This window comes from Symphalangus syndactylus, chromosome 6, assembly GCF_028878055.3.
Source record: "Symphalangus syndactylus isolate Jambi chromosome 6, NHGRI_mSymSyn1-v2.1_pri, whole genome shotgun sequence".
In the NCBI taxonomy this organism is placed as follows: Eukaryota; Metazoa; Chordata; class Mammalia; order Primates; family Hylobatidae; genus Symphalangus; species Symphalangus syndactylus.
In genome coordinates this window covers 54,123,884-54,143,464 of record NC_072428.2, presented here as the reverse complement: position 1 = coordinate 54,143,464, position 19,581 = coordinate 54,123,884, and the positions used below count along the sequence as shown (strand labels likewise).

Sequence of the window (19,581 nt, the reverse complement as noted above, 5' to 3'; positions counted from 1 at the left end):
CCTGGAGCACCAACGTGGCCTGAAAGCCAGCAGGTTTGAGACTCAAGAAAAGCTGAAGTTTCAGCCTGTCTCCAAAGGTAGGAAAATACCTGATACCCATCCAGCTCAAATAGTCAGGCAGGAGGAGTTTCCTCTTACTTAGCCTTCTTGTTCTGTTCAGGTCTTCGACTGAGTGTATGAGGCCCACCGACATTAGGGCTTTACTTAGTTTTCAGATTCAAATGTTAATCTCTTCCAGAAACCCTCACAGATACATCAAGACAATGGTTAGCCACATGTCTGGGCATCCTCTATTTCAGTCAAGTTGACACATAAAATTAACCACCATAGTCATTTCTTTTTCTGAGATGGAGTGTCACTCTGTCGCCCAGGCTGGAGTGCAGTGGCGCAGTCTCAGCTCACTGTAACTTCTGCCTCCCGGGTTCAAGCAATTCTCCTGCCTCAGCCTCCTAAGTAGCTGGGACTACAGGTGTGTGCCACCATGCCCAGCTAATTTTTGTGTTTTTAGTAGAGACGAGGTTTCACCTTATTGGCCAGGCTGGTCCCAAACTCCTGACCTCAAGTGATCTGCCCACCTTGGCCTCCCAAAGTACTGGGACTACAGGCGTGAGCCACTGCACCCAGCAACCACCATAGTCTCATAGGGAAAAACAAAATCTGCATTCAGGGAACTTCCAGGAATTCAGTAGGAACAAAACTTTGAGTGTTTACTGGATTTTTCTCTGCCAGAATGTCTAAACATGTTATCACAGTTATTGTCTCATTATGTGTCAGTCCCTCACACTCAGCTGTACAAGGTTCTAGGGCAGGACCTATTTCTCAAGGAGAAACAGACATATCCATGATTACATGTGAGAGATTTTAACACACCTCTCTCTGTAACTGATAGAATATGCAAATTAAAAAAATCAATAAGGACAAAGAATATTTGAATAACACATTTAACACACTTGACCTTATTATTGACATATATGAAACATTGAAACCAACAACTATAGAACATATATTCAAGTGCACTTGGAATACTTATTGATATGCTAGGCCACAATGTAAATAGCACTAAATTTCAAAAAACTAAAATATATAATATAGCATATACTCAATAACCACAGATGGATTATGCTAGTAATAAAAAACAAAAAGAAAACTAGAATATCAGCTGGGTGTGGTGGCTCACGCCTGTAATCCCAGCACTTTGGGAGGCCAAGGTGGGCAGATCACAAGGTCAGGAGTTTGAAACCAGCCTGGCCAACATGGTGAAACCCCGTCTCTACTAAAAATACAAAAATTAGCCGGGTGTGGTGGTGGATGCCTGTAGTCCCAGCTACTCGGGAGGCTGAGGCAGGAGAATTGCTTGAACCCGTGAGGTGGGGGTTGCAGTGAGCTGAGATCGTGCCACTGCACTCCAGCCTGGGTGACAGAGCAAGACTGCATCTTGGGAAAAAAAAAGAAAAAGAAAAAGAAAACTAGAATATCCCAAAATGTTTGGAAATTGAGCAGTGTACTACTAAATAATCCACGGGTCAAAAAATAAACCCCAGTGAACATTTAAAACCAGTTGAATCAAATAATAATGAAAATACAATATGTCAAAACTTATGAGAAGCAGCTAAAGCCATGCTTAGAGTAAAATTTATGGCTTCAAATGCATATATTAGAAATAAAAAATGGCTGAAAAATCTACTATCGAACTATCTACCTCAGGTAGTTAGGGAAAACATACAGAAATTAAGTCCAAATAAAGTAAAAGGATGAAAGTAGTAAAAAATGACAGAGGAATTTAGTAACATAGAAAACCAAGATATGAAAGAGAGGATCAACAGAACCAAAAGGTAATTAGCTGATAAGACTACTAAAATTGATAAACTTGGCTGGGTGTGGTGGCTCATGTCTGTAATCCCAGCACTTTGGGAGACCAAGGTGGGTGGATCACCTGAGGTCAGGAGTTCAAGATCAGCCTGGCCAACATGGTGAGACCCCATCTCTACTAAAAATGCAAAAATTAGCCAGGCGTGGTGGCATGCTGCGGTGGCTGAGGCAGGTTCTCTTGAACCTGGGAGGTGGAGGTTGCAGTGAGCCGAGATCGCGCCTCTGCACTCCTGGACAACAGAGGGAGACTCTGTCTCAAGAAATAAATAAAAATAAAAAATAAAATAAAATTGATAAACTCCTGGCAAGAGTGATGAAGGAAAAAAAGAGGAGATACAAAAAACTATCCCTTCGGAATGGAAATAGGGCCATCACTACAGAGCCTACATTTATTAAACTATACTGAGAGGATATTATAAACAACTATATTCTAGAAAACAACCATATTCTAGAACAACAGCCTACTTAGTTGTCCTGTTTTAAGAAATTTATTCCGTTACTCATAAAAATCTTCCCACAAAGAAAACTCCAGGTCCAGATATTTTAATGATGAGTTCTTTCTAACATTTAAGGAAGAAAATAATAATAACTTTATACGAAGTCTTCCAGCAAACAAAAAAACTGGGAATACTTCTTAACTCATTTTATCTGTTCAGCATTACCTTGATACGAAAACCTGACAAGAACATTATAAGGAAGAAAAATAACAGGCCAAACAAAGATGCAAAAATTCTAAACAAAATATCAGCAAACCAAATCCAAAGATCTATAAATAGGATAATACTACACAATGAAGTTGTGTTTATTCAGGGAATACAAGGTTGGTTTAACATTTGAAAACCAATGAATATAGTCTACCAAATTAACAGAATAAACTTAAAAATAATCATAGAATCATCTCAAGAGATGCCGAAAAATCATTTGATTAAAGTTACCACTGGCTGGGCGCAGTGGCTCACGCCTATAATCCTAGCACTTTGGGAGGCCGAGGCAGGTGGACGAGGTCAAGAGAATGAGACCATCCTGGACAACATGGTGAAACCCCGTCTCTACTAAAAATATAAAAATTAGCTGGGCATGGTGGCATGTACCTGTAGTCCCAGCTACTCGGGAGGCTGAGGCAGGAGAATCGCTTGAACCTGGAAGGCAGAGGTTGCAGTAAGCCGAGATGGCGCCACTGCACTCCAATTAGGGCAACAGAGCGAGACTCCGTCTCAAAAAAAAAAAAAAGTCACCACCTATTTATTTGTTTTGATTTTTAGTAGAGATGAGGTCTCGCTATGTTGCCTAGATTGGTTTCGAACTCCTGAGCTCAAGTGATCCTTCCACCTTGGCCTCCCAACAGGCATGAGCCACCACGCCCAGCCACCACCTATTTATTATAAGATTCTTTTCAAGTTAAGAATAGAAGGAAACTTCTTTAATTTAATAAAGAGCTTGCACAAAACACCTACGTCAAACATCGTACTGGTGAGATAAACAACTAAGAAAAGAATGAAAAAGGGTTCCCACTATCACCACTTCTATTCAACATTGTACTTGAGGCTGTCCTCAATGAGACAAAAAAAGATGTAGAATTAGAAAGAAAACAAATAGCCCAGCATGATGACACGTGCCTGTAATCTCAGCATTTTGGGAAGCCGAGGTAGGGGGATCGCTGGAGCCCAGAAGCTTGAGACCATCTCAGCAACATAGTGAGACTCTGTCTCTACAAAAAATATGAAAATTAGTTGGGCAAGGTGTCTCACACGCCTGTAGTCCCAGCTACTGAGGAGGCTGAGGCAGGAGGAAGCCTTCAGCTCAGGACCTCAGGTCGCAGTGAAATATGATTGTGCCACTGCACTCCAGCCTGGACAACAAGGGGAGACCCTGTATCAATCAACCAATCAATCAATCAATAAGTAAGTAAAACTGTTATTAGTTGAGGGCATGGATTTGGATTGATTCTTCTGCCAGGGCCTGGCAAAGAGTAGGCACTTGCTAAATATCTGCTGAATGGACAGAGAGATGAATAGACAAAGGAGGTATTAAAACACGGGGCCACAAGGTAGGGGCCTTTCCTAGGTAAGCAGTAACCACTACATTATCAACAGAAAACAATGAAACTTACAACACTAAAACTGCACACAGTGAAAGTTTTTATTGATGAAATAATCAAATAAATATCCTTGACAAAACATTAATCAGCAGGCACAGTGACTCACACCTGTAATCTCAGCATTTCAGGAGGCCAAGGTGGAAAGATCACTTGAGCCCAGGAGTTCCAGACCAGCCTTGGCAACATGGTGGAACCCCATCTCTACACAAAGTACAAACATTAGCTGGGTGTGGTGATGCACACCTGCAGTCCCAGCTACTCAGGAGGCTGAGGTGGGAGGATCACCTGAACCCAGGCAGCTTGAGGCTGCAATGAGCCAAGATGATGCCAGTCTGGGTTACAGAGTGAGACCCTGTCTTAAACAAAACAAAACAAAACAAAACAAAACAAAACAAAACAAAACAAAACAAAACATAAATCAGGAAATTCTTGGCCACTGTCTCCATTTCTGTTTTCTCTTTAGGAGCTCCAGCAGGGTGTCAGGCTATTTGAACTCCTCTTTGACCCTACAGATGTTTTTGTCTTGTGTTTATGAATATAGGCTTTTAGATAGAATTACATCATATTGATTATTTTTCACTGAGAATATTTACCAGAACAAATGCCATTAGGTCAGTTCAATACCTTTGATTTTCTTAGCCTGTGAAATCTATTTCTGACATCCATTTTCATTTAATTTGAACTCAATTATCTTCATCTGAAAAATGATTTTCAATATAAATTTTATGATTATTTGAGTCATCAATCAATCTTAAAAATCCATATCACAGCTTAATAATTATAGCTCTTGCCATTGTAAGTTATCTTTTGTGGTCCTTTTTTTTTTTTTTTTTTTTTTTGACACAGGGTCTCACCTCTCTCTGTCAGGCTGGAGTGCAGTAACATAATCATGGCTCATTGCAGCCTTAACCTCCCAGGCTCAAGCGATCCTCCCAGATTAGTCTCCTGAGTAGCTGGGACTACAGGTGTGTGCCACCACACCCAGCTAATTTTTGTATTTTTTGTAGAAACAGGGTTTCACCATGTTGTCAAGGCTAGCCTTGAACTCCTGGGCTCAAGCAATCCACCCACCTTGGCCTTCCAAAGAGTTGGGATTAGATGTGTGAGCTACCATGTCTGGCCTGTGGTCATTATTTCTATCTTCTATCAAGTCCACTTTTTCTGGGATGAATTTTGCAGATCTGCACTTTGCCAATTTTTTTTTTTTTTTTTTTTTGAGACAGAGTTTCACTCTTGTTGTCCAGGCTGGAGTGCAATGGTGCGATCTTGGCTCACTGCAACCTCCGACTCCCGGGTTTAAGCAATTCTCCTGTTTCAGCCGTCTGAGTAGCTGGGATTACAGGCAGGCATCACTGTGCCCGGCTAATTTTTATATTTTTAGTGGAGACGGGGTTTCACCATGTTGGTCAGGCTAGTCTTGAACTCCTGACCTCAGGTGATCTGCTCACCTCAGCCTCCCAAAGTGCTGGGATTATAGGCATGAGCCATCATCGCCCAGCCAACATTTTTTTGATTTTTCCATCAACTTTTAGTCAATAAGTAATTTCACTGTATATGATTTAGCTATTTTCAGTTTTTGTTTTTTCTGTTGATTATGTAGCATATGAGGTTTTTTTTTTTTTTTTGAGACAGGGTTTCACTCTGTCACCCAGGCTGTAATGCCTTGGCGAGATCGTAACTCACTGCAGCCTTGATCTCCTGGGCTCAAGTGATTCTCCCACCTCAGCCTCCTGAGCAGCTGGGACAATAGGTGCATACCACCATGCCCCACAAATTGATTTTTTTTTTTTGTAGAGATGGGATCTCCCCATGTTGCGCAGGCTGGTCTTGAACTCCTGAGCTCAAGAAATCCACTAGCCTCAGCCTCCCAAAGTGCTGAGATTACAGGTGTGACTCATGGCGCCCGGCCTGAAACACAGACTTCTTACCCTCTTTGAAATCAGTTTTGACTGACAAAGTGTGATTGTTCACAATATATAAAGACTTTCTGAAAATAGAGGAAAAAGAACAACCCTTTAAACCACAATGAGGTTTTGGGACATAGCTATTAGAACAGGTAGACTTAAAAAAAAAGTGATAACACCAAATGCTGATGAGGATGTAGAGAAATTGAATCATCATGCATTGCTGGTGGGAACATAAAATGATACAGTCACTGTGGAAAACAGTTTGGCAGTTTTTTTTTTTTTCTTTTGAGATGGACTCTCGCTCTGTCACCCAGGCTGGAGTGCAGTGGCATGAGCTTGGCTCTATGCAACCTCCGCCTCCTGGGTTCAAGCGATTCTCCTGCCTCAGCCTCCCAAGCAGCTTGGACTACAGGCATGCGTCACTACTCCCGACTAGTTTTTTGTATTTTTAGTAGAGATAGGGTTTTACTGTGTTGGTCTCGAACTCCTGACCTCAGGTGATCTACCCGCCTCAGCCTCCCAAAGTGCTGGGTTTATAGGCGTGAGCCACCATGCCTGGCCAGCAGTTTCTTATAAAACTAAACATGCACTTATCATATGACCCAGCAATCATACTGTTAGGCATGTATCCCAGAGAAATAAAAACTTTTGTTCACACAAAAACCTATATATGAATGTGCATAGAGCTTTATTTTATTCATAATACACACACAAAAAAAAACTGGAAACAATCCAGATATCCTTCAATGAGTAAATGGCTAAACAGACTCTGGTACATCCACATGATGGAATACTATCCAGTCATCAAAAAGAATGAACTATTGATGCATATAATAATTTAGATGGATCTCAAGGGCATTGTGCTTAATGAAAAGTCAATCTCAAAAGGTTACATTTCCTAAATGACAAAACCAGAGAGATGAACTTATTAGTAGTTGCCAGGGCACAAGGGAGGAGGGACTGCACAAGGGAGTTCCTTTGTAGTGCATGGATCAGTTTTGTATCTTGACTGTGGTGGTGGTACATGAATTTGTACGTAAGAAATCTCATCGAATTATACACACACACACATACAAGTGAATGCATGTAAAAAATGGTGAAAACTTAACCAAGTCTGTAGTTTAGTTAAAAATATTTTACTGGCTAGGCACGATGGCTTACAACTATAATCCCAGTATTCTGAGAGGCCAACGCAAGAGGATTACGTGAGCCCAGGGGTTCTAGACCAGCCTAGGCAACATAGCAAGACCCTGTCTCTACAATAAATTTAAAAATTAGCCAGGTGTGGTGGCACGTGCCTGTAGTCCCAGCTACTCAGGAGGCTGAGGTGGGAAGATTGCTTGAGCCCAGGAGATTGAGGCTGCAGTGAGCCATGACAGCATCACTGCACTCCATCCTGGGCAACAGAATGAGACCCTGCCTCAAAAAGAAAAAAAAATTACCAATGTAAATTTCTTGGTTTTGATATTATACTACCATTATATAAGATGTCACTATTGGTGGAAGCTGGATGAAGGGTACATGGGACTCTATGTACTATTTATTCTTATGTTTATTTTTTTCTATGTACTATTTTTGCAACTTTCTTCAAGTGTATTATTTTTTCAGAGTAAAAAGCTTTAAAAAGATGGTAGCAATCCTTTAGAAAAAAAAAAATGGGCAAGTGGCCAGACGCGGTGGCTTATGCCTGTAATTCCAGCACTTTGGGAGGCTGAGGCGGGTGGATCACCTGAGGACAGGAGTTTGAGACCAGCCTGGTCAACCTGGTGAAATCCAGTCTCTACCGAAAATACAAAAATTAGCCGGGTGTGGTGGCCCATGCCTGTAGTCCTAGCTACTCGGGAGGCTGAGGCACGAGAATCGCTTGAAACCAGGAGATAGAGGTTGCAGTGAGCTGAGATTGTGCTACTGCACTCCAGCCTGGGTGATGGGGCGAGACTCTGTCCCCACCCCTACCCCCGCCAAAAACAATAGAAGGCCAGGCAAGGTGGCTTACCCCTGTAATCCCAGCACTTTAAGAGGCTGAGGTGGGTGGATCACCTGAGGTCAGGAGTTCAAGACCAGCCTGGCCAACATGGCAAAACCCCATCTCTACTAAAAATATAAAAATTAGCCAAGTGTGGTGGTGGGTGCCCGTAATCCTAGCTACTCGGGAGGCTGAGGCAGGAGAATCACTTGAACTTGGGAGGCAGAGGTTGCAGTGAGCCGAGATCGCGCTACTGCACCACTGCACTCCAGCCTGGGCGACAGAGAGAGACGCTGTCTCAAAAAAAAAAAAAATATATATATATATATATATATATCTTGATAAAAATTCAATATAGAAAAATATTTTTAAAAGTTAGCAATCACTTAACTGTGCTATATCAAAAACTTATCCAGGAATTAAATTGGTTTAATACAGTTCATTTCTTTAAAACTTTCATAAATTCATTAATGTTGATATAATTCAGAGTTGAAAGTTTACATACCATGATTTTGCAGGGATTTAGAGAGAGAATTCTCAAATGGTTAGATGAAGGGTTCGACTGTGAGTGGTATTTTACAGTCTTTAAAGCACTTTCACACCCATTGTTTCATTGGATTCTCCTAATAACCTTATGAGGTGGCAGGGCAGGCGGAACTTATTGCTTCCATTTTGCAGATGTATTATAGTAAGTGAGATTTTGAAAAGTTAAGGGACTTACTAAATGTCACCCATCATGTTTATGGCAAGTTCTAATTTAGGATCTGATTCTCAGATTACTAGTCCAGTAAGCTTCTCATACCTATTTATTCTTCTAATTCAGACAATGCTTTACTTGCTGGACAGACCAAGCTAGCCCCTACTAGATAGACCGCCTAGCCCCTACTTTGTGCCACTAGGAGAAGAAGTGGGGAAATGGAAGAGGAGAAGATGGGGTTTAGAAGAGGGCAAGGTCAGTGTAACACTAAGAGGAAGAGACTTGTTTGTCACATAGCCAACATATGATAGGTATCTTTCTCATTATTCTCAGAAAAGGGAGAAGAGGGGCTGAGATTTTAAGGCTGGGAGAATAGGATGTAAAGGGAGATAGGCAGTTTGAAAAAGAGAGTGCCTGATGTATTTGGGGAAAGTGAGTCCTGAGGGACAGGAGTCTAACTAGAGTGAGGTGGGGTGAAGCTAGAGAGGCTGCAGCGGGATGGGGACTAAGTCATCCTCTTAGCTAAGCAACCTGGGCTTTTTCCTGCAGGCCTGTAGTAGAGCTAAACTGTCCTGGTGGTTCTTACAGAACACCAAGCAACAATGGCATATAAAATTGAAAATATCAAATTCTGCTGGGCGCAGTGGCTCATGCCTGTAATCTCAGTACTTTGGGAGGCCGAGGTGGGCAGATCACTTGAGTCCAGGAGTTTGAGACCACCTTGGGCAACATGGCAAAACCCTGTCTCTATAAGAAAAAAAAAGAAAAAAGAAAAATTAGCAGGGCATGGTGGTGCCTGTAGTCCCTGCTACTTGGGAGGCTGAGGTGGGAGGATCACATGAGCCCAGGGAGTCACTGCTGCAGTGAGCCGGGATCATGCCACTGAACTCCAGCCTGGGCAACAGAGTGAAACTCTGTCTCAAAAAATGAAAAAAGAAAAGAAAACATCAAGTCAAACAGGGCTTAAATGAAAAAAATCGTGAAATCAAAAATAATCTGATACTATGTTCTGTATTCTAGAAGAGCTGGACACAGGGGTCAGAAGAAGAGAAAAACTTTTTTAAAGTGCAAGACATATAGCTTTGTGTAGGCAGAGCTTCATAGGCCCTTTACAATAACTCTGTATCTCTCTCTTCACTTCCTCTCCCCACTGTGATCTCTGGCCAACAGATTAGAAACCACTGCTATAAGAATTCAGATAAGCCGAGAGCGGTGGCTCACGCCTGTAATCCCAGCACTTTGGGAGGCCAAGGCAGGCGGATTACCTGAGGTCAGGAGTTCAAGACCAACCTGGCCAACATGGTGAAACCCCGTCTCTACTAAAAATACAAAAAAAATTAGCCGGGTGTGGTGGCACATGCCTGTAATCCCAGCTACTCGGGAGGATGAGGCAGGAGAATTGCTTGAGCCTGGGAGACGGAGGTTGCAGTGAGCCGAGATTGTACCACTGTACTCCAGCCTGGCTGACAGAGCAAGACTCTGTCTCAAACAAACAAACAAACAAACAAAAAAGAATTCAGATATAAGGAAAACCAGTGTGTCTAAAATATGTTCTAGGGAAGGTAGGACTTTGGCTTGAGTTTGAAGAATGAGTAAGAGAAAAGGAGAAAATGAGTGTGGAAAGACCGGAAAAGGAAAAATTTTGAGAAGGCGCATTGAAAATTGAGAAAATTCTCCCTTCCAACTTTATGAATTGGAAGTGACTACTATTATTTGTTTTAATAGTGGAACTATTAAAACCAGGCAGGCACAGTGCTGAAGCATGAATGAGGCAATGGGAAGCCATGGAAAGCATCTAGGCAGCAAAGAAAGGTTGTTAGATTTGGAAATTATGCTTTTTGGAAGTAGCACAGCTTAAAAAATTGTCCAGGTGTAGTGTGGCTCACGCCTGTAATCCCAGCACTTTTGAGAGCTGAGGTAGGAGGGTCTCTTGAGGCCAGGAGTTTGAGACCAGCCTGGGCAATATAGTGAGACGACGTCTCTTACAATTAAAACAAAACGAAAAACAAAACAAAAGAAAACAAAAAACAGTCGTAATGTGCTCCTTTTAAACAATGCAAACAATATGAAAATAAAAATTACAGCCGGGCACGGTGGCTCATGCCTGTAATCCCAGCACTTTGGGAGGCTGAGGCGGGCAGGTCAGGAGGTCAAGAAATCGAGACCATCCTGGCCAATATAGTGAAACCCCATCTCTACTAAAAATACAAAAATTAGCTGGGTGTGGTGGCGCGCGCCTGTAGTCCCAGCTACTCAGGAGGCTGAGGCAGGAGAATCGCTTGAACCCGGGAGGTGGAGGTTGCAGTGACCCGCGATCGCCCCACTATACTCCAGCCTGGCTATAGATCCAGACTCCGTCTCAAAAAAACAAACAAAAAAAACCTACGTGCAATCTGACACCCTTTCCCCCAAGATAATCATTGCTAATATTTTGGCGAACCTCTTTCCTGAAATCTCTCCATACTTATAGAATATTGTGTCAAAACCTCACATAAATGTACTCGTGTAGACATGCTGTTCTGTAATCAATTTTTTTCCCCTGAAGAATAAATTGTGAATAGCTTTTCATGTCAATAGATTTATATCATCATTTTAAAGGCTCCTTAGTATTGCATTGTATGTATATGTCACGCCTTATTTAAGCAGCACCCTACTGATGAACATTTACTCCCCTCATAATTAACTAGGTCATATAACAACTTTGTGCATTCATCTTTTCGAAATTGTTCGATTATCTTTTTAAGGTAAATTCTTAAAAGTAATGGAGCTGTGTCAAAAAGTATGCCCTTTGTCGTCTGGATTCAAGTTGCCGAATCGTCCTCAAATTTGCAGGGAGACCAGCGAGGAAGCTCCGGCATTAGTTCTGGTGAGACACAGCTGAAACGGAGATGGCGAGAGAACAGAATCACAGGTGATCTAGCCCATCAAGGCCCATCCTCGGTGGGCTGGCGTATTCCTTCCCTTTTTCCTCTCTTTCACTTCTTTTTCTTAACATGGAGGAAGAACCGAGAACTGCATCTCCCAGCATTTCGCAGGGACCACACTCCCTGGGAACTGTAGTACCGGGTCTGAGAAGGGTCCGGAAGGAGACTAGGAAGCTGAGGGGCATGCTGGGAAGTGTAGTCCAGAGAGAGAGAGAGTGAGTGTGTGTGGGGGTGTGTGTGTCTATGCAAAGAGGATGGAGACGCTGCGAGTATGGCCCCTTGGGGATGGGGCCTCGGGCGACCTGACTTTCCTCACAGGTGGTCTTTGAGTCTACAAAATCTGCCAGCGGATGGTTGGCTTTATTTCATTGTCCGTGACCGGAGAGGGCGCGGCTCCTCTGCACCGGGCTCGCGGCGGGAGGCGCAGGCCGCGCGCGGGCTAAAGCAGGGCATGCCGGGAGTTGTGGTCCCAGCGCTCTGAGGCTGTGGGACGTGTCGTGGCGCTGCGCCGACTCCTCCTTCCCTGCCCTTCTCAGCGGTCCCCCGCCTCCTCCCTCCGCCTCCTCCTCCCTCTCCCGCAGCCGAGCGTCCCCTCCCCCCACCCGTCGGGCTTCTCGGCGGTGCTGCAGAGAATTCAGAGCCGAGTCGCTGAGGAGGAGGCGGCTCCGGTCCCCGCGCGCCATCCGCCACCCTACTGGACACGGGCGAGGGAGCGAGAGCGTCGCCGCTGTAGCCTACGGAGAAGACAAGGGCATCGCCGCCTCAGCCGCCGCCGCCGCCGTTTTCGCCTGCAGCTGCTCACCGGTGAGGAGACTCCCCCCGCCACCCGGTCCGCTGGTCCTGAGTCTGGGCCGGTGGCGCTGGCGAGAATGAGAGGGGAGGCTGCGGAGCCCCCGTGCAGGTTGGGGGGAGGGGGTTGAGGCCGCGATGGAACGGCGGGCTGGCGGGGGAGACTTGTCCAGGCGCTGGCTGGGGGTGGGGTGAGGGTGGGACCCAAGCAGGTTGGGGGGCGGGCGACAAGGGAGGAGGACTTTTGATGGAGAATAACCCAACCTGGGACAGGAGAGTGGGGTGGGGGCGTCGGGTTGGAATTCGGGATGGTCTTGGGGCAAGGTGGAAGATGAGACTAGGGTGGGATGGCTTTTAATGGGGGAGGGGACTGAATGAGGGTGGTGATTTGGGTTTGGCCTGGAGCAGTTGACAGCTTGGGATCTGAGCTGGGGTGAGGGGTAGGGGAATGATTTCAACGGAGAGTGAGTGGCATGTACAGGGTTGGATAGGACCCTGCGGAGTGTTAATTCAGGAGGGTGGAATTTGGGGTGGACCTGGGGCAGGATGATGGAGGTGGCAGGAGTTGGGGGTGAGGGGCTTGGCATGGGTTGAGACCCGAGCTTGAAGTGGGTGTTTGTCATCTGGGGCTGGTGGAATTTGTGGAGACTTATGGAATAGCATGGGTTAGGATAGAGCAGAGGAGTGCAATTTGGGGGTTTCCTGGGGTGGACTGATGGAGGTTGGAATAGGAGTTGGTGGAGGTGGGACATTCAGTGAGGGGAGTGTGATGGTGAGCTGGCAGGAAGGGGTCTCATTGGAAGTCAGGCCCGAAATGGGAGGACAGGGATGGAAATGGAGTGTGGGGCACAATAGGTTGGATTTAGGGTGATCTTACAATCACTGGAAAGGGCATGGTGGCTCCTTGGTTGCAGGGTCAAGGCAGAGGGGACATACAACATCACTGGGCTGCATTCATTGAAAGGATAGCGGCAGGGGTGAGCAAAGTTGGGGGTTGGTATCTTGAAGAAAATGTCCCTTGACCGAGGTGGCAGAGGGAGTTTTGGAGAAGGACTTTCGGAGATGAGCTGGTAGGCCTGGGGAGGTGGTTGCTGATGGTGAGGTGGCATAGGGGAAATTTAAGGAATGGGAGACCTGGAGTTGTTGGTATGGATGGGAGAGAGAGGATGGAGAGGGACAGTGAGCTGTGCCAGAGAGCAGGGGGGAAATGGGTTGGATTATTTTGGTAGTGAAGGATTGGGATGGCCTCCAAAAGACACATGAGGGTTAAGGGTTGGAATACTTAAACGGACAGCCTTGGTGGCTGTGGTTGGGCGAGAGGCAGTAAGGCTGTTAGAGGGGACTTTGCAGGGGACACAGAAGAGACCTTCTCATTCTTAGGGGCCATTTTAATCTGTTCGGTTGATCTTTTTGTTTGTTTTATTTATATTAGTATAATTTGGAAGTCAAGTCAGCCCAAAGGGTAAAGTTGAAAGGGGATTTAGTTAAGGTAGAATTAAGGAGGGGGGGTGTTCTGTTATTTGTATATCATGAAAAGTAAGTTGGGGGGAAAAAAGCATACTTCCAAACTAAAGGTGGGAGAAGATAAACTGGAATGTAATAGATATCTTTCTATATGATGTCTCTGCCTTTTCCTTTCCCCTCTCCTCCTGGTGCATTTAAAAACTAGCCGGGCATTTTGAAATGTAAATAGATTTGATGAGCTTGAGATTGTTAAGGGTACATTCCTTGCTTGAGAACTAATGAGTGAGCCTGATAAATATGAGACTGAATTTATTTTGTAGGTAGGTAACATGCACATAGGCAAAAAGAACTTGGGCCTTTTTTACCCCCTCTTTAAATTGATTGCTTGAAGATGCCATTTGTTAGTGTCTTGGTTTGCAAGGCAATTAGGCTCATCATTGTATTGCAGGCTAATAATCCTGAGATGAGTCTTGGCACCACCGCTTTATGTAAACAGAGAGAAGACAGGAAATATAGAAATGTCATAAATATTCATTGGTGAGATGGTTTGGTACTGATGGAGTTTTTCCATATGATTGTCTTTTGACATTGATAAGATTTAAAATAATTGGACTGTATTTCTAAAGATTGAATTTTCTTCCAAAGGAATTCAGGTGATCAGAATTCTGTCAGAGGTGAATAAATAAAGCATATTGAGTCATTTTTATTTTATTTTTTAGGGAATGATGTTGATGTAGGTGCATTGTATTAACTACAGAAACAATATCTCCACCTATTCATCAGAAATTCGATTTAAACCTTAGCGATATGCTCATTCTTAGGGCAGAATGGTGATAATGGAAGTTACACAGGAGTGCAAATGGAGGGAAGATCTTTAGAGAAACAGTTTTCTGGACCTAATTGCATTAACTGTGATAATATGTTAAACATAAAGTGGCTGTTGATTAGAGCTCAGACTGAAAAAAAATGAGGAGGGATGTAAAGACGATAAAATTGGCGCCATTGGGATCGAAATAATTCTTTTTATTTTTGTTCAAGCTTCAGAATTTAGCTCGCAAACAAACCATTTTCCTTGGCTTTCACAATTGAGCATATAAAAATACAATTTAGAATCTTTTTTTCTTTTTAGCTCCAAAATGGGCAGAATGATGGAACGTTGGACTTACCCTTTGAATTGAAAGTGTTTTGTAATGAGGAAGCTTTCTGTATTATAATAAAGATCAGGTTTGAGCAGTTACCTGTAATTCAGTGGGACTGTAATCTAATGCGAGCATTTCTCTCATAACTTTACTCTGAGGTCTAGACGTTGTTTTTGCAGATCTGCAGGCTTGGTCTAGAGGTGGGATATTTATATTAAAGCCCTAGCTTTTGAAAGCCCAAAATGAAAAGTGCCTGGGAGAAATGTGTTGGTGGATTTTTTTTTTCCACAGCCGTGGTTACCTGTGTAGTAGTAATGTGTTTTTGTATCTTTACCTCGTTTGATCCTCCAGATATCTTGGTGAGAAGAGAGCAGATGGAGGTATTGGTAGACAGAAGCCTTGGTGGAATGAATAGCCCATGAGTTTAGGAGTTGAGTCCCGGATTCAAATCCCAGTTCTACTACTTGAAAGCTGAGTGATTTCAGTCAAGTCATTAAAAACCTTTCAGATGGCCAGGCGTGGTGGCTCACGCCAGTAGTCCCAGCACTTTGGGAGGACGAGGTGGGTGGATCACTTGAGGTCAGGAGTTCGAGATCAGCCTGGCCAACATGGCAAAACCCCGTCTCTACTACAAATACAAAAATTAGCTGGTAGCACGTGCCTGTAATCCCAGCTACTTGGGAGGCTGAGGCAGGAGAATTGCTAGAACTGGGGAGGTGGGCAGTGAGCCACAATTGCACCATTGCACTCCAGCCTAGGCAACAAGAGCGAAACTGTCTCAAAAACAAACAAACAAACAAAAAACCTTTCATATTTAGTGGTAATGGCTGCAAAACATTGTGAACATTGTTAATACCACTGAATTGTACACTTAAATTTGGTTAAAAAGGTAAAAATACACACACAAAAAAACCTCAAAAACCAAAAAAACTGGCCAGGCATAGTGGCTCACGCCTATAATCCCAGACTTTGGGAGGCTGAGCTGGGAAGATTGCTTGAGCCTAGGAGTTCGAGACCAGTGAGGGCAACATAGGGAGACCCGTCTCTACAAAAAAAAAATTTTGCTCGGTGTGGTAGCGTATACCTGTAATCCCAGATACTCAGGAGGGAGGTGGGAGGATTGCTTGAGCCAGGGAGGTCAAGGCTGCAGTGAGCCATGATCGTGCTTCCCTGCACTGCAGTCTGGGTTACAGAGTGAGACCCTGTCACACAATCAAACTTTCATACTTCACAAGGCTGTCAAGGGGGAACAAACCAGTTCATGTCCTGAAAACACTGTACATATATGAAATATCTGTTCACTATTTATTTATTTAATGAATGTCTGCTAAGTGCCAGGGGAAATAAAAACGAACAGAAAGCAGTTGTCAAGGAGCTTTCAGTGTCACGGGAAAGATAGACAAATACGGTGAGAAAAGTGAGGCAAAATGAATGCTGTGGTTAAATGTGGGTTTTGAAGTCTGTCTACCGCTTACTATTAGCTGTGTGACGTTGGGCACAATGGGCTCATCTGTAAAGTGGGGATAATAGAATTAATATCATAGGATTGTTTTGAGGATTAAATAAGATAATCAATGGAAAGCATTTCACACAATATATTTTATAGTACACATTAAAAAAAATTAGTTGTTGCCTTTATTGTTAGAAACATAGACAGAGGCTAGAATGGTGAATAGCCTTGTGTGCCCTACCAATGAGTTCTTAGTATTGTGATATTTATTAATGAGGTATTATTTTGTATTATGATCTCATGCATATTTGCATGTTTACAGTCTAGGAACTTTAAACAGTTCTTTAAATGCCAAAGTCCTAAACAGATGTTAGCTGTTAGCTTCCTCATTAATAAAATAAGAAGAAAAATTATGCTCTGAGAGGTTAAATGACTTGTTTAAGGTTACGCAGTCAGTGGAAAAGTCTGGGTTACAGCCCCCAAATTCTAATTTGTCAACCCCATTTATATCCTTTTTTTAAATTGTAAAATATGTCATATGTATAAAAGTATATTTAACATAAGCCCACAACTTGAAAGAATAACAAATTGAAGACTTTTCTACTTGCTACCCAGCTTAACAAAAAGGAGATTTCTAGTACCTTTAAAGCCTCCTGTGAGGTCCTACTTGATTGAATCTCCCACCTTCTCTCTCCCTCAGAGATAAACAGTTTCCTAAATTTTATGTGAATCATTTCTTTGCTTTTCTTTATACTTTTACCAAATATGTGCATATCCCTAAACAGTATGTTTTTTACCTTTGCAACTTTTTATAAATAGAATTATAGGATAAATATTCTTCTGACTTGCTTTATTCTTATTCTTATATTTTAACTTTAAAAAAAGCTTTATTTCTTCCACCATTAAATAATATATGCTCATGATAGAAACTAGAAATTACAAAAAGTAAAAAGAAGCAAAAGTATTGTTTTTAGTCCCATTACCCAGTAACACTTTTTTTTTTTGTAGAGACAGGATCTCGCTATGTTGTCCTGGTCAAGTGATCCTCCTGCCTTGGCCTCCCAAAGTGCTTACAAATGCAGGCATGTGGCACCATGCCTGGTTGGCAAATGCTTTTTGTAGAAAATATTTTGTGCCACATATGGCCTCTGTTGTTCTTTCTCCTCCCTTCCACTCCCCTTCCCTTTCATCTCCCCATCTCCCTCCCCATTCTTCTCCTTCCCGAAGCCCCTCCTCTTGCTTCTCCCCATTCCTTCTCCCTCCCCTTCTCTTTCTCCTCCTTTTATGTGGTTTTAAGAATGTAAAACTCACAGGCCATACAAAAATAGGCCATGGGCGGGCCATAGCTGGCCAACCCCTGGTATGTTAAATCAACTCAAAGTTGTAAAATATTGAAGAGCAAAGAGACTAAACCAAGTTCATATTTCTTGCTTTATTTTGTTAAATTTAGTTCCTTGGACAGTTATGCATATCTTTAGTATTGAAAACAATGGTATAGAATTTTTTTGTCAAATTATGTTTATCTAAAAGTTTAACATTTTATTAAATGAGCCATTATTTTCCGTATGAAGACACTCTGAGAAAACCTCAGTTTGTAAAGTTCCAATACACCTCCTCCTCCTGCCAGTTAGGCAGGTGTCTGGTTCCTTTCAGAATATGCCTATTTTACGATGATATAGGTTGTGCTCTTTCTTAGATATAGACATTTTGAAGGAACCCTGAGATGATATATTTTTTCACAGTAAACTTCAATCTCTGGCTACTTGAGATTATGATCTTGATTTGCCTTCTGATCATGTCCCTCAACTTGTATTTCTTTTCTAGCCTCTCTTTTATAATTTTTCTAAGTATTTTAATTTTCTAATGTGTCTTCCTCTATCTTTGAGTTGATAGCAAATGTCTCTATCAGTAGATAACAGCTATGCTATTTATACTTATGCAAACATAATGGTACCATTTTATATATAGTTCTTAGGTTGGTCATGTGGCATTGTTTTCATTTTAAGGATGAAGAAATTAAGACTCTAAGAGGGTAGCTGGGTGCAGTGGCTCACACCTGTAATCCCAGGACTTTGGGAGGCCAAGGTGGGAGGATCGCTTGAGCCCAGGAGTTCAAGACCGATTTGATTAACATAGTGAGATCCAGTCTCTACAAAAAACAAAAAAATTAGCTGGATGTGGTGGCGTGCACCTGTGTTCATAGCTATTTTGGAGGCTGAGATGGGAGGATCACTTGAGCCCAGGAATTTGAGGCTACAGTGAGCTATGATCATACCTCTGCTCTCTATCTTGGGCAAGACTATATCTCAATAAATAAATGAATGAAAAGATTCAAGAGGGTAATTTGTCTTAGGCCTTAAGATAAGTAGGGAATTAGTAGGGAAAGACAAAAGGCACCTAACATTTGAGTGTCTATGGCAGGCAGTATGCTGGGTGCGTTCTTTTCCTTATAGATAGAATTTAATCCTCATATTTCTACTGTATAAGGAATTGTGACCATTTTACAGAAGAAGAAACTGAAGCAACTGAGGCATATAGTGATTAACTAGTTTGCATTTGTTTGCATAGCTAGTAAGAGAAGAAAAGCTGGTACTTAAAAACCTGATCTGCCTTGCTCCAGAGCCATTGTTCTTTTTGTTGTACTACATATAAATCTTCCTGGTTTTAAGCTGTTAAATCAGTAGTCTTCTTTTTTTTTTTTGAGACAGAGTCTCGCTTTGTCTCCCAGCCTGGAGTACAGTGGCGCAATCTCCACTCACTGCAAACTCTTCCTCCCAGGTTCAAGTGATTCTCCTGCCTTAGCCTCTCGAGTAGCTAGGACCACAGGCACGTGCCACCATGCCCGGCTAATTGTTTGTATTTTTGGTAGAGATAGGATTTCACCATGTTGGCCAGGCTGGTCTTGAACCCCTGACCTCAGATGATCTGCCTGCCTTGGCCTCCCAAAGTGCTGGGATTACAGGCGTGAGCCAGCACCCAGCCTAAATCAGTAGTCTTCAACCTACTTAGACAGGTAGTATCTGGCTACTCTTTTTTTTTTTTTTTTTTTTTTTTTTTTTAGACGGAGTCTCGCTCTGTCACCCCGGCTAGAGTGCAGTGACGCGATCTCGGCTCACTGCAAGCTCCGACTCCCGGGTTCATGCCATTCTCCTGCCTCAGCCTCCCGAGTAGCTGGGACTACAGGCGCCTGCCACCACGCCCGGCTAATTTTTTTGTATTTTTAGTAGAGACGGGGTTTCACCGTGTTAGCCAGGATGGTCTCGATCTCCTGACCTCGG

The 19,581-nt window shown here is 43.0% G+C and overlaps 1 protein-coding gene across 3 annotated transcripts in view; it reads left to right on the top strand.

The window, feature by feature from the left end:
• Positions 1-11,920: 11,920 nt before the first annotated feature.
• The window catches only part of FAM168A (family with sequence similarity 168 member A), a 198,909-nt gene continuing 191,248 nt past the window's right edge, over positions 11,921-19,581 (top strand). Inside the window, exon 1 of one of the 3 annotated variants that reach the window (XM_055282898.2) lies at positions 11,921-12,265. The gene's annotated coding sequence lies outside the window, so the exon portion shown is untranslated. The remainder of the gene's footprint in view (positions 12,266-19,581) is intronic. The other 2 variants (XM_055282893.2, XM_055282896.2) reach the window with 2 other exon arrangements.